The sequence below is a fragment of the Myodes glareolus genome, chromosome 8 (genome assembly GCF_982192425.1).
Source record: "Myodes glareolus chromosome 8, mMyoGla1.1, whole genome shotgun sequence".
Lineage (NCBI taxonomy): Eukaryota > Metazoa > Chordata > Mammalia > Rodentia > Cricetidae > Myodes > Myodes glareolus.
Window position 1 is genome coordinate 87,027,014 of NC_142033.1, and position 18,342 is coordinate 87,045,355.

Sequence of the window (18,342 nt, forward strand, 5' to 3'; positions counted from 1 at the left end):
ATAGTTGGTGGCTAGAGGGCAGCCATGGTGCAGTAGAAGTAATATTGATTAACTGCCTTGTGTTCTCTGGTTTAAACTAGCTTGGCTATGGTTTTTCTGTGTATGGACTTGGAAGAATCACTCAGGCTGGTCCCTTAACAGCAAACAAACAAATAAACAAACAAAAAACCTCTTGTCTATCCCCACTGAGGAATATTTGAGAACTCATTTTGAAAAGTATATTTTCTGTACCTTTTTTAATTTGAAAATTATGGAAGTGAGAGAAAACCTCCTGGATGACTATGCACGAGGCAGCTGCAATCAGCTTAGAGAAACAGGGTCTTCAAGAAAGCATGCTGGTGACAATCATCTCGTGTGTGGTGGACAGATCAAGCCTGTCTTCTGCACCTTGATGTCAGTGTGCTGAGCATTTTATGCTCATTTTAAACCCATGCTTCAGACTCAAAGAGCCACAGTAGATGAGGTAGGAAGTAACTACCTGGCAGTCAGGATTTGAGGGCTGTTGGTGATCTTTCAGCCATAATCCTGCAGGAATCATTGGAAGATGTGGCCCCACTAATGGCTGTGATGGGTTCATTAGACAAAAGTTTTCAATGGAAATTTCTCGTCCATGTAACACCTGCGAATCTGTCCATTGTGAGAAGCAACGCGGAGGACTAGCCCTTCATGTTAAATATTTCTGGGTCTTCCTCATATGCATAGTGGCTTCAAGGGCATGTCATGAAAAGCAGAAATTTCATTATTTCTTTATCATCACCCCTAATGCACTAGGTCAGTGCTCCTTAAATATGGACTCATCAAATGTGAGTGAAACAGGTGGAACCATCTGGAATAAGAGGAAGGGAAAGCTCCTTTCATAAACACAATGATGCTATAGTTGTTGACAGTGCTGCCCCTCCGCATTGTGTTTTTCACTCACGCCCCTGCACCTTTCCCTTCTTATTGGTGTCATAGGAGTAGTACAGCTTCTTCATCATGGCCATAAAATGGTGTAGGAGTTCCTTTTGTTTGTGTGTTGCTTTCATTAGATAATGAGTAGACAAACTGCCTTGGCCTAGTTGATAGGACAGAACTTAGGTGGGCAGAGTAGACAGAGCTGAATGCTGGGAAGAAGGGCAGAGTGGCAGATGCCATGGATCTCCTGCCTGAGACAGACGCTGGTTAGAATCTTGCCGATCAGCCACAGTCATGTGGCAATACACAGATTAATAGAAATGGATTAAATTAAGATGTAAGAATTAGCCAATAAGAAGTTAGAGCTAAGGGGCCAGGCAGTGTTTAAATGAAAACAGTTTCTGTGTGATTATTTTGGGTGTAAGCTAGCTGGGTGGTTGGGATGACAAGCAGCCTGCTCATGCTGTTCCAATCAAAGGCTCTCTAGACCAGAGAAAGAACCATCACAGGAAGCAATGATAATGAAGAGATGGCTGTACAGCTCTGGAGCCATCAGGGTCTGAGTCTCATCGAGTATGCGGTCTGGGTATGTTCACTGTAGAGTTCATGTGGTCATTTGAATGTAATTGTCCCACATAATCCCATAGGGAGTGTCACCATTAGGACGTGGGGCTTTTTTGGAGTGGTATGGCCTTATTGGAGAAAACGTGTCACTACAGGGCCAGGCTTTGAGGTTTCTTATGCTCAGGATACTGCCCAGTGTTTTGGTTAACCTCCTGTTGCCTGTAAGATGTAGGATTTTCAGTTACTTCGCCAGCACCGTGTCTCCCTGCACACAGCCATGCTCCCTCCCATGATGATAATGGACTGAGCCTCTGAGACTGTAAGCGAGCCACCCCAATGAAATGTTTTCTTTAGAAGAGTTGCTGCAGCCATGGTGTCTCTCCACAGCAATAAAAACCCTAACTAAAGCAGTACATAAACAGATAACATTATAACATTGATCGATACACACAAATCATTGGCATTTGGTTTTTATATAAATAGCACTACTTTTGAATACTTACCTTCCAGAAATTATGACAAAATTTAGCAACTCAAAGAGCACAGTTTTATTGTCACTTGTGGTTAAGGAACCCTGGCACAGCTCACCTGGGTCTTGCATGTCCTGATTTTTTTTTTAATTTTTCGATTTACTTATTTTATTGTATGTGTATAAGTGTTTGGCTTGCGTGCATGTGTGTATACTTTGTAGGTGCCCACGATAGTTGTGACTCACTGTCAGTGCTGGGAACCAAATTTGGGTCCTCTGAAAGAAGAACAAGCACACTTAGCTCCTGCACCATCTCTCCAGCCTTGTTCTAGTGTTTATCATAAGGCAGACAATGCTACTCTGGATTTCGGAAGCATCTGCTTGCTCCCGTGGTTAGTAAATGGCCTTGATTCCACTTAGAGTAGTGAAGCTTCCATTCCTTGTTGGCCACTGCTCTGGTCCCTGCTCCTGGGCCTTTCTAGCTTAGCAGCTTTCATCTTTAGGAAAAGCCCAGAAGGCTGTCATGGACCAGTGCCTTATCACCTCTCTTAACTTCATGTGTTTTAAGGCAATCCCTATTGTGGTAGTGGTATTGGGAAGTGCTGTCTCTGAGAAGTGGTTAGGTTGTGAAGATAGAGCCCTTGTGAGTAGTATAAAAGAAAACTGAGGAGAGTTCCCTCTCTTTTTCCCAAGTGAAGATCCAGCAAGATGGTTGCCTCATGTACCCAATAAGGAATCCTTCACTGTTCACTAAATCTAATTGTCTTTCAATCTCAGATTCCTCGCTTCCGGCACTGGAAGAAAAGAATCTGTTGTTTATAAGCCACTCACTCTACTGTATTTAGTTAGAGCAACCTGAATGATCTAATTGAAAGGAAATCAAGAGAATCTGCCAGTTACATGGAAGCTAAATCTTTCGCAACCTAATCACAGAAGTGGTATTTGCTCAGTTTTGGCTTCTTTATCAGAGGCAAATCAGCAAGTCCAGCTCCTTCTAGAGGAAGGCATTCTCTAACAACATGGATCCCAGGATATGGAAGTGTTTGATAACCATGCAAGATGTCTGCCTACAATACTTTCTCTTGAAAGAGAGAACTCATCTATTTATTGCTTGTACTTAGATGGCAACAAGCAGAATCAGGGTAATTGTCCAGACAACTCCCAGTGGGAGAATTCCTGTCTAATTTATGTTTTTGCTTTTAAAGGTGTTTCATTGTAGTGTCAGAAGAAAAAGATAGTCCTCCGCCATTTTCTAACTGATTTGCTCACAGAGTAACTAGTCTCCATGGTTCTCGGTGAAGCCTGATCATTGCCTAAACTTGTGATTTGTCACTTCCAAGGGAAAATTGGGGGATGCTTAGCTTACCTATCTATGTACCATTTACAAGTACAAGCTCTCGTATCCCTCGTTACTTCTTAGATAGTCACAGTACAGTCCGGAGATTGGAGGACTTTGTGTAAAGGCAAATTTTTTTAGAATAAGAACCCGAAATAAATACTAGATCCATTTGCTTATAGGTAGTTGCAAAGGTATTTATTTTCTCACTGTTTTATTACTGTTTTATATCAGATCCTGCTCATGTTTGCTGTTACCCACTCTATTTCTTTTGCATGCTCTTGGCAGCCACACATATTCATACAATACACAAATCTACCACACCTCTCCTCTATTTTAATCTCTCCTGTACTATGAAAGAGCTAGCGTTCTATAGCTTTGGGTAAAAGAAAGGAGGTTTAGGTGTGTTGGTTTGTTTGTCTTTTACATATTACCTATAACTGTGTTGTTTGCATTGTTGGGATCACTGTGACTCAGAGGTAGAAAACTCATTTTTTCCTACACATTCAGGAGATTTCAGGACACCCTGGGGGCAGTTCACTTCACAGTGGAAGAGAGTGTTTATATTACAGCATGACCAGGAAGCAGAGATGAGGAATTGGGTCTCCCTTTCGAAGGCCAGCTCCTAGTGACCTACTTACACAGTTGCACCCACCTCAGAAGTCCAACAGCCTTCAAAATAGTCATGGAGAAATAATCATTCCAAAACTGAGCCAAAGGAGGACAGGCCAAGTTTAAGCCATCATAGCAACTACAGGATATTTTCTAATAAATACTCAAGAATCTTATATCATGGGGCTGGATAAATGATTTAATGGATGAGAATGTTCACTGCTCTTGCCGAGAACCAAAGTTCAGTTCCCAGCAACCACATGGTGGCTTACAACTTGCCTATAACTCTGGTCAGGTCTGGGGACCTAACAATGTCTTCTGGCCTTCTCAGACTTCTGCAGGTATGTGGTGCACATAAATTACACACACACACACAAACACACACACACACAAACACATACACACCTGTGTATGCACAGGATAAGCCTTTAAGAAACCTTTATCAGTGATTACCCTGACTAAGGAAAGGTGGAGAGGGGGACACTCCTTTTAACTGGAGACTTTTAGTATTTTTCAATTTTGTACCATGTGACTGAATTAAATCAACAAAATAAAATTCAAACCTCTTCCTTGAACAGTTTTAGAGATTTCCACTTCTTCACACGGAAGACCTGTCATTGGCTTCTGACGCACTTCCCACTGCCTGTTGCTTTTTATTCATTGTCCCCTTTCCCCACAATCTACTGCTGCTACCTACACCTAAGCATGCCTTTTCTCTGTTGAACCCTTCTGTCTATAGCAAACCTACTGAGCACAGTGCAGGACTCTGTTCTGTCTCTGCACTCGTTTGGTCCCTGTCTCTTCTTGGCATGATTTTTACCACTTCACCTAGAAACTATCCCCAGGAGGTAATGTGTGATCCCTTCACAGGGTCCACAGGTACAACATTTGGCTGGAGCATAATTGTGTCACGTTTTATCACTTGCTGGATTCAAGCTGCATACTCAGAAATGCAAGAAATGAACTTTGATGTTTTCCTGTAAGTTTCTGTTCTTACAAAACCAAAGTTGTCTTAGGTCAGAGGTAGGAACTGACATTGGCGACCTGTGGATTTGTTTATGAGGAATTTATTGAGGAAGAGATCTCAAGAGAAACCAAGAAAAGAAAAATCAAGAAGGTGTACTACTTTGGGCAACGTCCCAGGGAGGGTGATTGCAGGCTGGCCCTACTGAGAAATATGTAGTAACTAATTTCTATTTCTGGTTCATGGTTTTTTATTTGTGTCCTGGAATAAGACACAATCCCTAAGTGTTCGGGGATTTTTGTTGTTTTTTTGTGACTCTGTTCTAAGCACCTACAACAGCACCTGCAAGTAATAGCTACTATATCTCAATTAAATCATCTCAACCCAACTCTCTTCTGCTGCCTCAACAAATTTAAGAAGCATATTTATTTATTCTTTGAGCGAGCTGTGCTCACGTCTGTGTTTGAGCACTAGGAACGCAACTATGAACAAAGCAGTGATCAGTCATTCTTCCTGGAGTGTGTAACCAGAAATGTGGACACCTCTGACTTTCAGTGCAATTGATGTAGAAGCGCTTTAAGAACTTCCCAACTTCGGCAGCATAGGTACATCTTTCAGCCTTCTCTGCTAGATCTATCCTAACCTGTGACCATCAGATGACAAGACGTCTCCCACAATCCAAGCTTTCCTCTGGTGATCTCATTAAGCTCCAGCCACAGGGATATGGGGTAGATTCATTCCCCACTCTCAAACCTGCACTCAAAAGACAGTTGTCCAAAAGACAAAGAACCGTCTCATCTCCTCACTGCCTGTCTCTTTCTCTCCAACAGGGTCTGTTCTTACATCTTTCTGAAGGAACATTACAGAGAACCATCACGTACCCAGAGTGGCACGCATTTTTCCCTTTCTTCTCCAGATTTTCTCTTTTCTAACTGGAGATTGTCTCACTGAGGACGGCTGGGAGAGGTGGGAAGAGAAGGAGAGTTAAGATGGATCTGGATTCATCCCAAATTCTCCCACCCACTGCACGTGGCACACCATTTATGACCCTCAGTTATGATACTCAAACAGTATCCTGTCTGCTTCTATGCTTGCACAACCCAGATTCTTTGTCTGATGAGAAGAGTCAGGGTCAAGAGAACCCCAGAGAATAAGAAGACAATCTGCTAATCTGTATAGGCACCATCTCGCATATAGAAATTAGCTTTCTCCATCCCCTCTCCCTGTTATTCGGTCCCCACTGTAGGGGCAGCAGCTGTGCCTCCTTCAGCATGTACCAAGAGCATTTTATAGACCTCCGGATCCACCTGTATGCACTGGTTCTAATGAAAAATACTTGAAAATGTAGCTTTATTCTTTTTCTCTTTTTGTCTAACAGCCAAAGGCAGTATATGGTAGCTAAGAGCACAGGCTGAAAATCTCATCTCCTGTCTTAAGTGAATTTCAACCTTGATCTATTTACTTTCTTTCTTCCTGCTTCACTGTTCTTACTTCTTAAATAGAGATGTGGATGATGTAATCTTGCTGATATGGTAAGAGAAAGAAAGCCTGTAAGAAGCTCAGACCAGGCCTCTCCTCCTCTCTTCTCTTTCCCTCCAGTACCATTTCCACCTCAGTTGTGGAATAATCTTTTTGTACAGTGTGATGGTGTGCCACTCAGATTGGTTTCATAGGCAGAGTTTTCCTGTTCTAACCACCTGCTCCCAAATACTCACTCAGAGGCTTAATATAAGTTATAAATGCCTGGCCAATATTTGTGACTTATTACTAACTAGCTCTTATATTTTAAGTTAACCCATATTCCTTATTTATGTTCTGACATGTGGAGTCACCTTTATTAGCATGACACATTCATCTCCTGCTCCCTGTGTCTGGTTGGTGACTCCTCTGACTCTGTCTTTCTCCTTCCCAGCATTCTCAGTTTGGCTTTCCCACCTAACTTCATCCTGTTCAGCTCTTGGCCAGTCAGCTTCTTTACTAAAGCAATCATGGTGACAAATCTTCACAGTGCACAAAAGGTTTATTCCACAGTAGACTTACTAAAAACCTGAATGGCCAATAGTTAGGCAGGGCTTTCAGGGCAGAGAGGAGGCTGGAAAGAAGAAGGTGGAGATGCCATAAACCAAAAAGGGAAGAGGATTGTCACTACAGAGATGAAGTAAGAAAGCCATGAGGAAGAAAGTAAATTAATAAAAATGGGTGAAATTAAGTTACAAGAGCTAGTTAGAAAGAAGCCTAAGCTATCAGCCAAGCTTTCAAAATTAATAGGAAAATTCCTTGTGGTTGTTTGGGAACTGGTATGTGGGACAAAAAAATCCACCTACAACCCCTATTTCTCCCCTCCGTGTGTGTGTGTGTGTGTGTGTGTGTGTGTGTGTGTGTGTGTGTGTGTGTAGCCTAAGAACCTCACCTAAACTCATAAGCCTCTGTGCCTGCTGCCCGAGTGTCAGGATTATAGATGTGTATCATCATACCTAGAGAATGTTCCTCACTTTAAAACCTGTCTTTGCCAATCTAGTTGAATTTGCTTCCCCATATGCTTCAAGTAGTTTTTTTTTTTTAATTTTAGGATGACAAAGCATGCTCTCTACCCCAGAAAGCCTCCCTTTCACCCCAGATAAGTTGTACCACCCTGCCTTCCCCACAGCTGGCATTCTTCCATCTTTTATAATATGCATCCTGCCATTTATAAAGAATCTGTTATCTTCCCTCTGGATTGGCCTGTGTCCCAATACTCATATTCATCTATTTCCCCCACCAGATGAATAGCATGAATTGTTAAAGACTCGTTTGCTAATTACTGCTGTCTGTTCTAGCTTGAAGTTGTAGACCTCCTTCTCCCGGTGCTCTCCTTTCTGCTGCCGGGCTAAATCTTGCCAATAATAAATGGTTTTTCAGTAAGGTCAGAGACTGTGTCTCACTAGGGAAAGGATGCTTTTGAAGAGGGTTTGTGTTCCTCTTGAAATAAATTTTAGCATGATTCATCTTCCTTGGACCACATAACCTCAAATCAGGACTCTTGTGTACCTTTCCCTCCCATTTCTTTTTCAATTGCTATGCTTTCTCTCTCTCTCTCTCTCTCTCTCTCTCTCTCTCTCTCTCTCTCTCTCTCTCTCTCTCTTGATTCATCCATCTCAACCCCTGCCATGCCTGTACAGCAATCAGGCATGATCCTGCCGACACTGGTGACACCTATGAAAAGCACAATTATGTCTACTGGCATCAAAATATAGGAGTGACAATTCTTCAAAGACAACAATCGCAGGTAGCCTGAGGCAGCCAGCGGTTCTTCCACTTGCTACTTTCAGTAATCGTTAGTGCTTTTCTTTGGTTATTTTAAATCACCGCTCACTACGCTCTGTTTTACCTGAGAGGTGCTGCTGTGCTGGCATTTAGCGCATAGTTCCTCTCTTCCTGTGGTGCAGAACAGGTGAGGAAGGGGCTGTTTTGTGCTCCATCTCACTGATTCTCACAGCGCAGAATCTCCTGTTTGCAAACAGTTACTCAGCTGCTTTCATGTTTGTAATTGTGTTGACACAGAAAAGGTTCCATTCCTGGCAACATCTCCCAGTCTCCTGAGCTCCCTCAAGCACTTAGACCATGCAGGAGGCACATGCTGACGTGGTTGCCACCTGATACCTCTCCCGCTTACCTCAGCCCAGAAAACTCATCTGTAGTCCATGAGCTACATCCTAATGAGACAGCTGCTCAATGGAGCTCCCTTGCTCTTCCTTTAGGGTTGGCTGCTCCCTGTCTACCCAATATCCAATGCACAGAGAAAATAGCTATACTTGCCAGCCTTGGGAGAAGTCATGTTCACCATCAAAGTTAAAGAACCAGCACTAAGTTTTTTTTTTTTGGGGGGGGGGGTGTTGTTTTTTTCTTTATGGTCACTTCTCTAACAGCAAAAGAAAGGAAAGTCTGGAGCCTTATTTTAAATACCTCCCCTAAAACATCAAACTGGGGTTCTCTGATGCTGACTTAAAATTTAATTTTATGGCATTGAAAAAAAGCAATTTCACATTGGTGGAGATCAGGTGGCTAGTTAAAGGAATGACAAAACATCCTATTATTTCTTGATGCTCAGCCAGCTATGTCAAATCAGCATTTGATAGCTTACAAAGAAATAAACATGAATGGATTAAATTTTCTTCTGAAAATACACTGGATGGAAAACACTGACAAAAATATTCCTGATTTAGTATTGTCTATAGTACTGGAAGCAAAGATCATAAGAGGTAAACATCAGGCTTCACTCCCATTGGCTGCTGTGTTTTTTCCATTCTTTTATCTTACCACAATTCAGGAAATGCTAATTTCTACACATTTTCAAACATGAATATTTGATCACCTGCTGTTACAACAAACAGAGAAGAGGGGGATTAAACGATCAAGATCCCTGAGTCTAGAAGTCAGCTGCTCTGAGTGACAATGAAGAGCTTCTGATTTTCTATGATGTCTCTTAGAAACATGGGATGCCACATAACCTGATCATGCAAGGGAATTAGGTTGTAAAAACAACTGGCAACAAAGTGGAGGCAAAGCCAGTGAGTGTCCACTCAGTCTCTTTCTCTTCGGTTCAACTGATGAGTTCTGAAGTGTATTTTCCATTGTGCTACACAGAGTACCCACTATGTATGTGTTTGACTGTCTATGTTAGTAACATTTTAATAGCATACTTAATCTCTTCTTCAATTATCTACTCATCCCTAGGCTTCTGTTTCCTAGGATGACCATAAAAATATTACTCACATCTAAACCCGTTTCTCTTCAGAGAAATCTGAACAATGGTATGCAGTATGGTTCATTCGTATGCAATTCAAAAATAGACAAAATGAAGCATTTACAGAGACATATGTGCATGATGTAACACTCTTAAGTAAAGCAAGAGAGTAGTCAGTATAAAATTAGTACAATATACTTACTCACTCTCGGGAGATAAAGAGGGATGTGTCCTGAGAAAGACTTATGATGGCTTCAACAAGTTCAGGCTTGTTTTATTTTCCAAGTTGGGTTACATATATTACATCTCTTTTAAATCTTGGGATACATTTTTAAAATTTGTTTATTTATTTATTAAAAATTTCCACCTCCTCCCATTTCCCTCCCACTCCCCCCACTTCCCCTCCTCCTCCCTTTCCAGTCCTAAGAGCAGTCAGGGTTCCCTGCCCTGTGGAAAGGGCAAGGTCCTTTCCCCTCCATCCAAGACTAGGAAGGTGAGCATCCAAACAGATTAGGCTCCCACAAGGCCAGTCCATGCAGTAGAATCAAAACCTAGTGCCATTGTCCTTGGCTTCTCAGTTAGCCCTCATTGTTGGCCACATTCAGAGAGTCCGGTTTGATCACATGCTTGTTCAGTCCCAGTCCAACTGGCCTTGGTGAGCTCCCATTAGATCAGTCCTACCATCTCAGTGGGTGGACGCACTCCTCACGGTTCTGACTTCCTTGCTCATGTTCTCCCTCCTTCTGCTCTTCATTTGGACCTTGGGAGCTCAGTCTAGTGCTCCAGTGTGGGTCTCTGTCTCTATCTCCATCCAGCACCAGATGAAGATTCTATGGTGATATGAAAGATATTCATCAGTGTGGCTATGGGACAAGGCCAGTTCAGGCACCCTCTCCTCTGCTGCCCAAGGAACAATCTGGGGACCTCTCCTTGGACCTGGGAACCTTTCTAGAGTCAAGTCTCTTGCAAACCCTAAAATGGCTCCCTTAATTAAGATATTTACTTCCCTGCTCCCATATCCACGCTTCCTCCATCTCAACCATTCCATTCACCCAAGCTCTCCCCAATGCTCCCCTTCTCCCTTCTCTCTCCCCATCTCCCCACCCTACCTCCACCCCCGTGCTCAATTTGGGATACTTTTACACCCACAAAAATTACTATAGCTTTCATACAACATTAGTGTATAGGCAATTTTTAATATTATGCCAAGTCCAAAGTTGTCAAGTTAGGTGGAATATGACATTAAAATTCTATCAATGAACTTTGCATTTTTTACATTAAAATCCAATAGTGATTGATGTATATCATATACGATCATATGGAAATGTCCCACTCTGACACAGAACTGTGTCTAATGGATATATACAATACACATTTTAAATTCAGTAGTCTTCTTGAGCTAAATGTGTTTTCCCCATGTATGATGTGACCTGGGAAATAAATGATTCACTGGGTTAGACAGATCTATATTGACTTGTAATCTGCTATATCAGCCACTCTATCAATACCTCCAATGATAACACCAGAAATGCTTTGAAATATTTCTATGCTCACATAAATGTGCCCCCACCCATTAAAAGATACCACTACACATCAGTGTGTACAAGTACCTAATGTTCAAGTTTCATTTTGCTCAGGACTTGAGTCAAGATTTAATAAGACTTGTTTCACATCTTCATTAAAGATAAATGTTCTTAGATAAAGCTTTCCTTCCATGACCCAAAGGTACATTGTAAAGAGGAACTGACAGTGATTATTAGTGCAGTTTTGTGCCATTGCCTTTTGTAAGGAGCCAATGTTTGTAGTGACTGCTGTCGCTGCATCGTCAGAGAAATTGTCTGCAAAGTGAAAAGACACACAATATCTTAATATTGTACAAGAAAAGTCCTTAAATTGTCTTTATAAATATGTTACATGTCCTTATAAAGGAAGTTAATAAATCCCTTAAAGAAATCTATAAAAACACAAATGATGGAAAGAAATCAATAAGACAGTTCAAGATCTTAAAGTGGAATAGAATTAGTAAAGAAAACCCAAACTGAGAAAAATCTGGAAACAAAAGATTTAGGAACTAGAATGGAAATTAAGAGACAGTAAGTCTCATCAACAGAATGCAAGGGATAGGAGAAGGAGTCTCAAGCACTGAAGACGTGATAGAAGAAATAGATACTCTAGTCAAAGAAAGCGTTAAATCTAAAGAACTCAGGCACAAAACATCCAGAAAATCTGGGAAACTATGAAAATCACAGTCTAAAAATACTAGGAATAGAGGAAGGAGAAGTAACCAGGTCAAAGGCACAGAAAATATGTTCAACGATATCATAGAAAAAAACTTCCCTTACCTAAAGAAGGAGCTGCCTATAAAGATATAAGAAGCATACAGAAGAACAAAGATTGAACCAGAAAAAAAAGTCCCCTCACCACATAATAATAAAAATACTAGGAGAAAGGACCAATTAATATAAATAGACAAACCTACTAGAATTACACCTGATTTCTCAGTGGAGAAACCTAAAAAGCAGAAGTGCCTGAAAAAAAAGTTCTACCAACTCTAATAAAATACAGATGCTGGTCCAGATTATTATACTCAGCATACCTTTTAATCACCATTCATGAAGAAAGATATTTATTGATAAAACCAAATTTAAGCAGTACATATCTACAAATCAAGCTCTAGAGAAGGCACTAGAAGGAAAACTCAAACCTAAAGAGATTAATCTAAGAAAATATAAAGAATAAGTAATCCCAGAATAGCACATCAAATTATGGGAAAACATATACACAACAAGAATAACAAGAAAATAACAGAGATCAACAATCATTGGTCATTAAGATCTCTCAATATCAAAATAGTCTTAATTCCCCATAAAAAGACACAACTAATAGAACGAATGTGAAACTAGGATCCATCCTTCTGTTTCATCCAAGAAATGCACCTTAACATAAAGGATACACATCATCTCAGAATAAAAAGATGGAAAAAGGTATTCAATGAAAATAGACATGAGAAACAAACTGGGATAGCCATTTTAATATCTGACGTAATAGACTTCAAATCATAACTAATTATAAAAGATACAGAAGAACACTTTATACTCATCACAGGAAAAATCCACCAAAAGGACATTGTTATTCCTAACATCTGTGTACCAAACACGAGGACACACAAGATTACATATATAAAAAACAACACTACTACAGTTAACAACACATATTGGCCCTCACACCCTAATAGTGAGAACTAAAATGAAACTACATTTTCATTTAACTCTGAATTCTACCAGATTTTCAGGAAAGAGTTAATGTCAGTGGTTCTCAATTTATTCCACAAAATCAAAACCAAAGAACACTGCCCAGTTCATTATTTTTGAGGCTGCAGATACTGATACCCAAACCACATAAAGAATCAACAAAGGAAGAAAATTACATACCAATTTCCATTAGGAACATACAATAATTCTTAATAAAATACTTGCAAACTAGGTCTAAGGATACATCAAAATGATTTTCCACTATAATCATTCTAGAGTTGCCCGGATAGTTCAATGCATATGTAATCTAACATACAAACAAACTGAAAGACAAAAAAGCATGTGATTATCTTATTATATTATAATATTATCATATTATTATATGCAGAAAAGGCTTTTGACAAAATCCAACATTCTTTCATGACAGATATTTTGGAGAAATTAGGGAAACACTGATCATCCTATGAAAAGCAATCTATAGTTTGAATGAAATATCCATCAAAATTCCAACACAATGATTCATAGATTTTAAAAGGACAATTTTAAGCATCATATGGAAACATGCCCCCCCCCACTCAATCCAGGATAGCTAAAACAATCCCAAAATAATAAAAGCTATTGGCATCATGATTCCATACTTCAAGTTGTACTGCAGAGCTATAATTAAAAACAGCAAGGTATGGGCACCAAAACAGGCTCATTTATCAATGAAATTAAACTGAAGCCTCAAAAATCAATCCACACACCTTTGAACACCTGATTTTTGATAAAGGAGTCCAAAATGTATACTGAAAAGGACAGTATCTTCAACAAACGGTACTGGTCAAAATGGACAGCTACATTACAAGAATCCAAATATATCCAAACTTATCATCATGTCCAAACACAATTCCAAGTGACCAAAGACCTCAACATAAAACTGGATACAATACACTGAACCTGATAGAAGAGAAAGTGGGGAATAGCCTTGAACTTGAACACATTGACATATTCTGAACACTGTTAGCACAGATATTAAGGCCAACAATTAATAAATGAGACTTCGTGAAACTAAAAATCTTCTTCACAGCAGAGGACACTGTTATTTTGACAAAGCAGTAGTCTACAGAATGAGAAAAGATATTTATCAACTACACATCTGATAGGGTGGTAATATCCAAAATATATAAAGAACCCCAAAAAAACTAGATACCAAGACAACAACTCACTCTCCCCTCCGTGGCCTACTAATATAAACAGAATTTGAAAAAGGAAATTCAAATGGCTGAGAAGCACTTACAGGAATGGTCAACCTCATTAGGCACCAGGGAAATACAAATCAAAGCTACTTTGTGATTTCGGGTTTTAACCATCAGAATTTTGGAGTGCAAATGTGTATAGCTGCTATCGTGTGGCAGTTCCTCAAGAAGATGAAAATCAATCTACCCCACGATCCAACGATACCACTCTTGGGCATAAACGGAAAGGATGCTGCATCCCATCACAGAGATACTTACTCTGCCATGTTCATTGCTGCTCTATTCACATTATCCAGAAATTGGAAACAGCTTCAATGTCCCTCAATAGAAGAATGGATAAAGAAAATGGGGTACATTTATACAGTGGAAAATGTTACAAAATTAAATCATGAAATTCATAGGTACATGGATAGACATAGAAAAGGGTTTTCACATGGAATGGTCCTGAAGTCAAATCAGATATTGATTACTCCCACAAGCTTTGTACCACAATTGCTCTAACATGTCTTTTGATAGCTTGAAGAGTACCTTGTTGTACCAAAGATGTTAGGACATAGGGGAGAAGATTGTATAGAGGCATCAGCTCAACCTCTCCATGTCCAATTAGTTGTGTGGGTTATTATTTTCAGCACTGGGGCCTTGCTGTCAGTTTGGGGAGAACAACCTATAGTCTTGGCAACTCTGTGTGAAGTATCCCAGACCAAGAAAGAAAAATACAGTATATATTTGCTTATTTGTGATGTTAGGTGTTAAGTCAATAAAAACCAAGCTACAATCAATGAAATCTCATGGTGTAGGTATAGAGTAAGGGACTATGGTGGACAGATAGATCTTGTTAGAAAAGGGAAACATATTAGACAGTCATTAATTAATGGAGGGGCTTGAGAGGGAAAATCAAGTGGGGAAGGGAGAGGAAAGAGGGGTCATGGGAGGGAATACAGAGAGACAGCTAAAAATTAAGAACCATTTGAGAGGAAGTAAAGAAACCTAATACAGCAGAAGATTCCTTAAATTTATACATATGTGAGGGTGACCTAAATGAAATCATCAAGTAATGGAGGTGACAGGGCCCCACCTGGACATCTCTTGTCACCAAGTGAAACTTTCAGCCCCTGTATTGGGTTAAATCTAATTAAGTTGTTGGCTAAAGGGATCGCATGGGAATCCCCAAACAATCCAGAATATTGCCAAGACTATGTAATTCTCCACCAGAGAACACTTAGATAGAATAGACACCATCAGCAAATAGCTAGATACAAAATTAACATGCAGTAATCAATATTCTTTCTACATACGAAAATAAACATGATGAAGAAGAAATCATGGAGACAGTCCCATTCCTAAATTGTCTCAGTGAAATTAAATAACTTAGAATAAATATAACAAAGAAAACATAAGTCTTCTTCAATGAAACCTTTCAAATGCTACACAAACTCAAGAAAACAGTAGACGATAGAGAAACATAAAATGCTCATAGTCCAGAAAAATATTGTGTAATAGCTATATCACCAAAGTGATCTGCACATAGAGTAAAATGCCATCAAAATTCCTGCCATTCTTCACAGAAATGGAAAGAAAAATGTCTTAGAATTAATTTTGTAGCACAAAAACCCTCTGATAAGCGAGGCAATCCTGAGGAGGGAAATAGGGCTGGAGCTATCACCATATCAGACTTCAGTTTACATTATAGAGCCACACAAGGAAAAGCAACATGGCATGGCCAAAAGCAGATACAAAGATCTATGAGACAGAACAAAAATCTAGACATAAGGCCACATAGAGGCACCCACCTGCTTATTTTTCTTATAAAGATGCCCAATACATAGTGGAGAAAAGACATCCTCTTCCACAAACAGCACTAAAGAAACTGACATTTGCTGGTAGATTGTGGAATTGGATTGTTCTCACCCACCCTGAGCAAAGATGAACTCCAGCTACACCAGATACCTTAATGCAAGAGGTACAAATCTAAAGTTCTAGAGAAAAAGCAGAAACACCTTCAAGACAGAGGCACAGGCAAAGGTTTTCTGCAGAGGACACTAGCTGACCAAGAGGTAAGGTCAGTAATGAACACATAGGAGCTCATGAAATTTCAAAGCTTCTACACAGAAAAGGAACAGTTAATCAAGTGAACACATAGCCTACAAAACTGGAGAAAATCTTTGCCAACTAAGAATCGAACAGGTGATTAATGTCTAGACTATATAAGAACTTAAAAAAAGAGCTCAATAAAAATCAATAAGAAATAAGAAGACACCACAAAACAGTCTAGTCAATAAGTGGGCAAAAAATTGAAATATAAATAGCCAGTAAACATGGAAAAATAACTCAACCTCATTAGCATTCAGAGAAACACAAGGTAAAACTACATTCATATTCCATCTTATTACTTTTAAATTTTCATTCATTATGAAAATAAACAACAGTGGTTGGCACAGATATGAATACTGATGGTCAGTCACGTCTCTAGAGTGTGGGATCTCAAGGTCCTAAAGCTCTATGTAGTATATAGACAAGCTGTATCACTCCTGGCCTTGACCCAAAGGACTCCAAGTTAACATAGCACAGGGACACTGGTCACAACAGTGTTTACCCAGCCACAGTGGGTAAGTCACAGTACCAAGCTAGGTGCCTAATACAAAAGGAACCGATAAGGAACATGCGGCATGTATATACATAAAGGTTTTATGGACTAGAAAGAAGAATGAAGTCATATCATTTGTGGGAAAATGGATGCAAATGTAGCCAATCATACTGGGGAATTAGGCCAGCCCCGGAAAGACAAATACTATATGTTCTCTCTTCCATATGACTTCTAAATTTTTTATAGTCATATAAAAGCATGTGTGCATGTATATATTAAATGAAAGAAATAAGTCAAATTGCCTAGGGAATCAAAAGGACTAATGGGAGAAGGGAGGGGCACAAGGGAAGGCAGTGGCACATGCTCCTACTGTATCTATATGAAAATGGAAAAGTACATAATGAGATTAAGAAAACATCTGTGTGGAGGGTTTGGGGTCAGTAGATTTTTTTCAGTTAACTTGCAATTACTGGACTATATAAAATTGTTTAATTTGGCAATAAGCTGCTTCGTTGTATTTTAAAGTTTCTGGGACATGGCTCTCCCAACAGAAACACCAAATATTGCTGTAGGTTCACTTGCTCTCCAGAGGTGGGTATTATCTGTCTAAAAGTTTGGAGCATTTAAATAGAGGTGAGGTGCTCTTACTTTTAAATTCCCAAGTGCAGTGCAAAGCTTAACCAATTTTTCATATTTTTGATCATCTACATATATACTTGGGAATAATACCTAAATGAATTCCCCATATAATTGACTTTAAAGTGTTCTTTGTAATTTTGGACAGTATCTATTAAATATATTATCCTGGTATTAGGCTTGTTTTTACATCCTTCCGACACTCTCACAGAATACAGTGTTAAATTATAATGAAACACAGATTGTCAATCATTTCTTTCACAGATGTCACCTTCAACATCGCATCTAAAAGACCATCACCAGAACCAATGCCACTTAGGTTCTCACTATGCTACCTTCTATAAATTTTAGGTTTGTAGCTTTGCATTTAGCTCTAAAACCTATTTTGAGTTAATTTGTATGAATACTATTAAGCCCAGGTCTAGTAAATTTTTTTAGCAAACAAACATACAGTTGCTCTGGCACTATTGGTTAAAAAAAATAACAAAACAAAACATTCCATTGCATTGTCCCGGTTTTGTTTTTTTGTTTGTTTGTTTGTTTGTTTGTCAAGAACCAGTGAACTCTGCATACCTATTCTTGGGCTCTTTGTTCTGAAAGTTGGGAAACATGCCCACCCTTCAATTATGATGGTGGTGTTAGCAGCCCTCCCCATCCACAACTACTGTTTCAGGGTATTAAACATCTTCTTCTGATCTCTTTAGGCGCCAAACATACATGTGGTGCACGTACATACATGCAGGGGAAACACTCATGCAAAAAAAAAATAAAATGAATAAATCTATATTTAAAAAAATAAACTTCATAGTTTTAGTCAATAAAAGTTTTTAGCAGATGTTTTAACAGCTTCCCAAGAAAGTATTAGGAAAGAAATGTGTGCATTTGTTATCCTAGGAATTGAGGAAATAACTATTTTAACTTAACCATTTAAAAATGTTGGCAACTATATGACCTGTGTCGAAAGATTTCATCAGGATTTCCCATTTGGGAAAGTTGTTGCCATGGCAACGTAAACTGGCATAGAAATTTAGTCTGAAAAAAAAGAAAAAGATCCAGTGTAGTTCAAGTGTT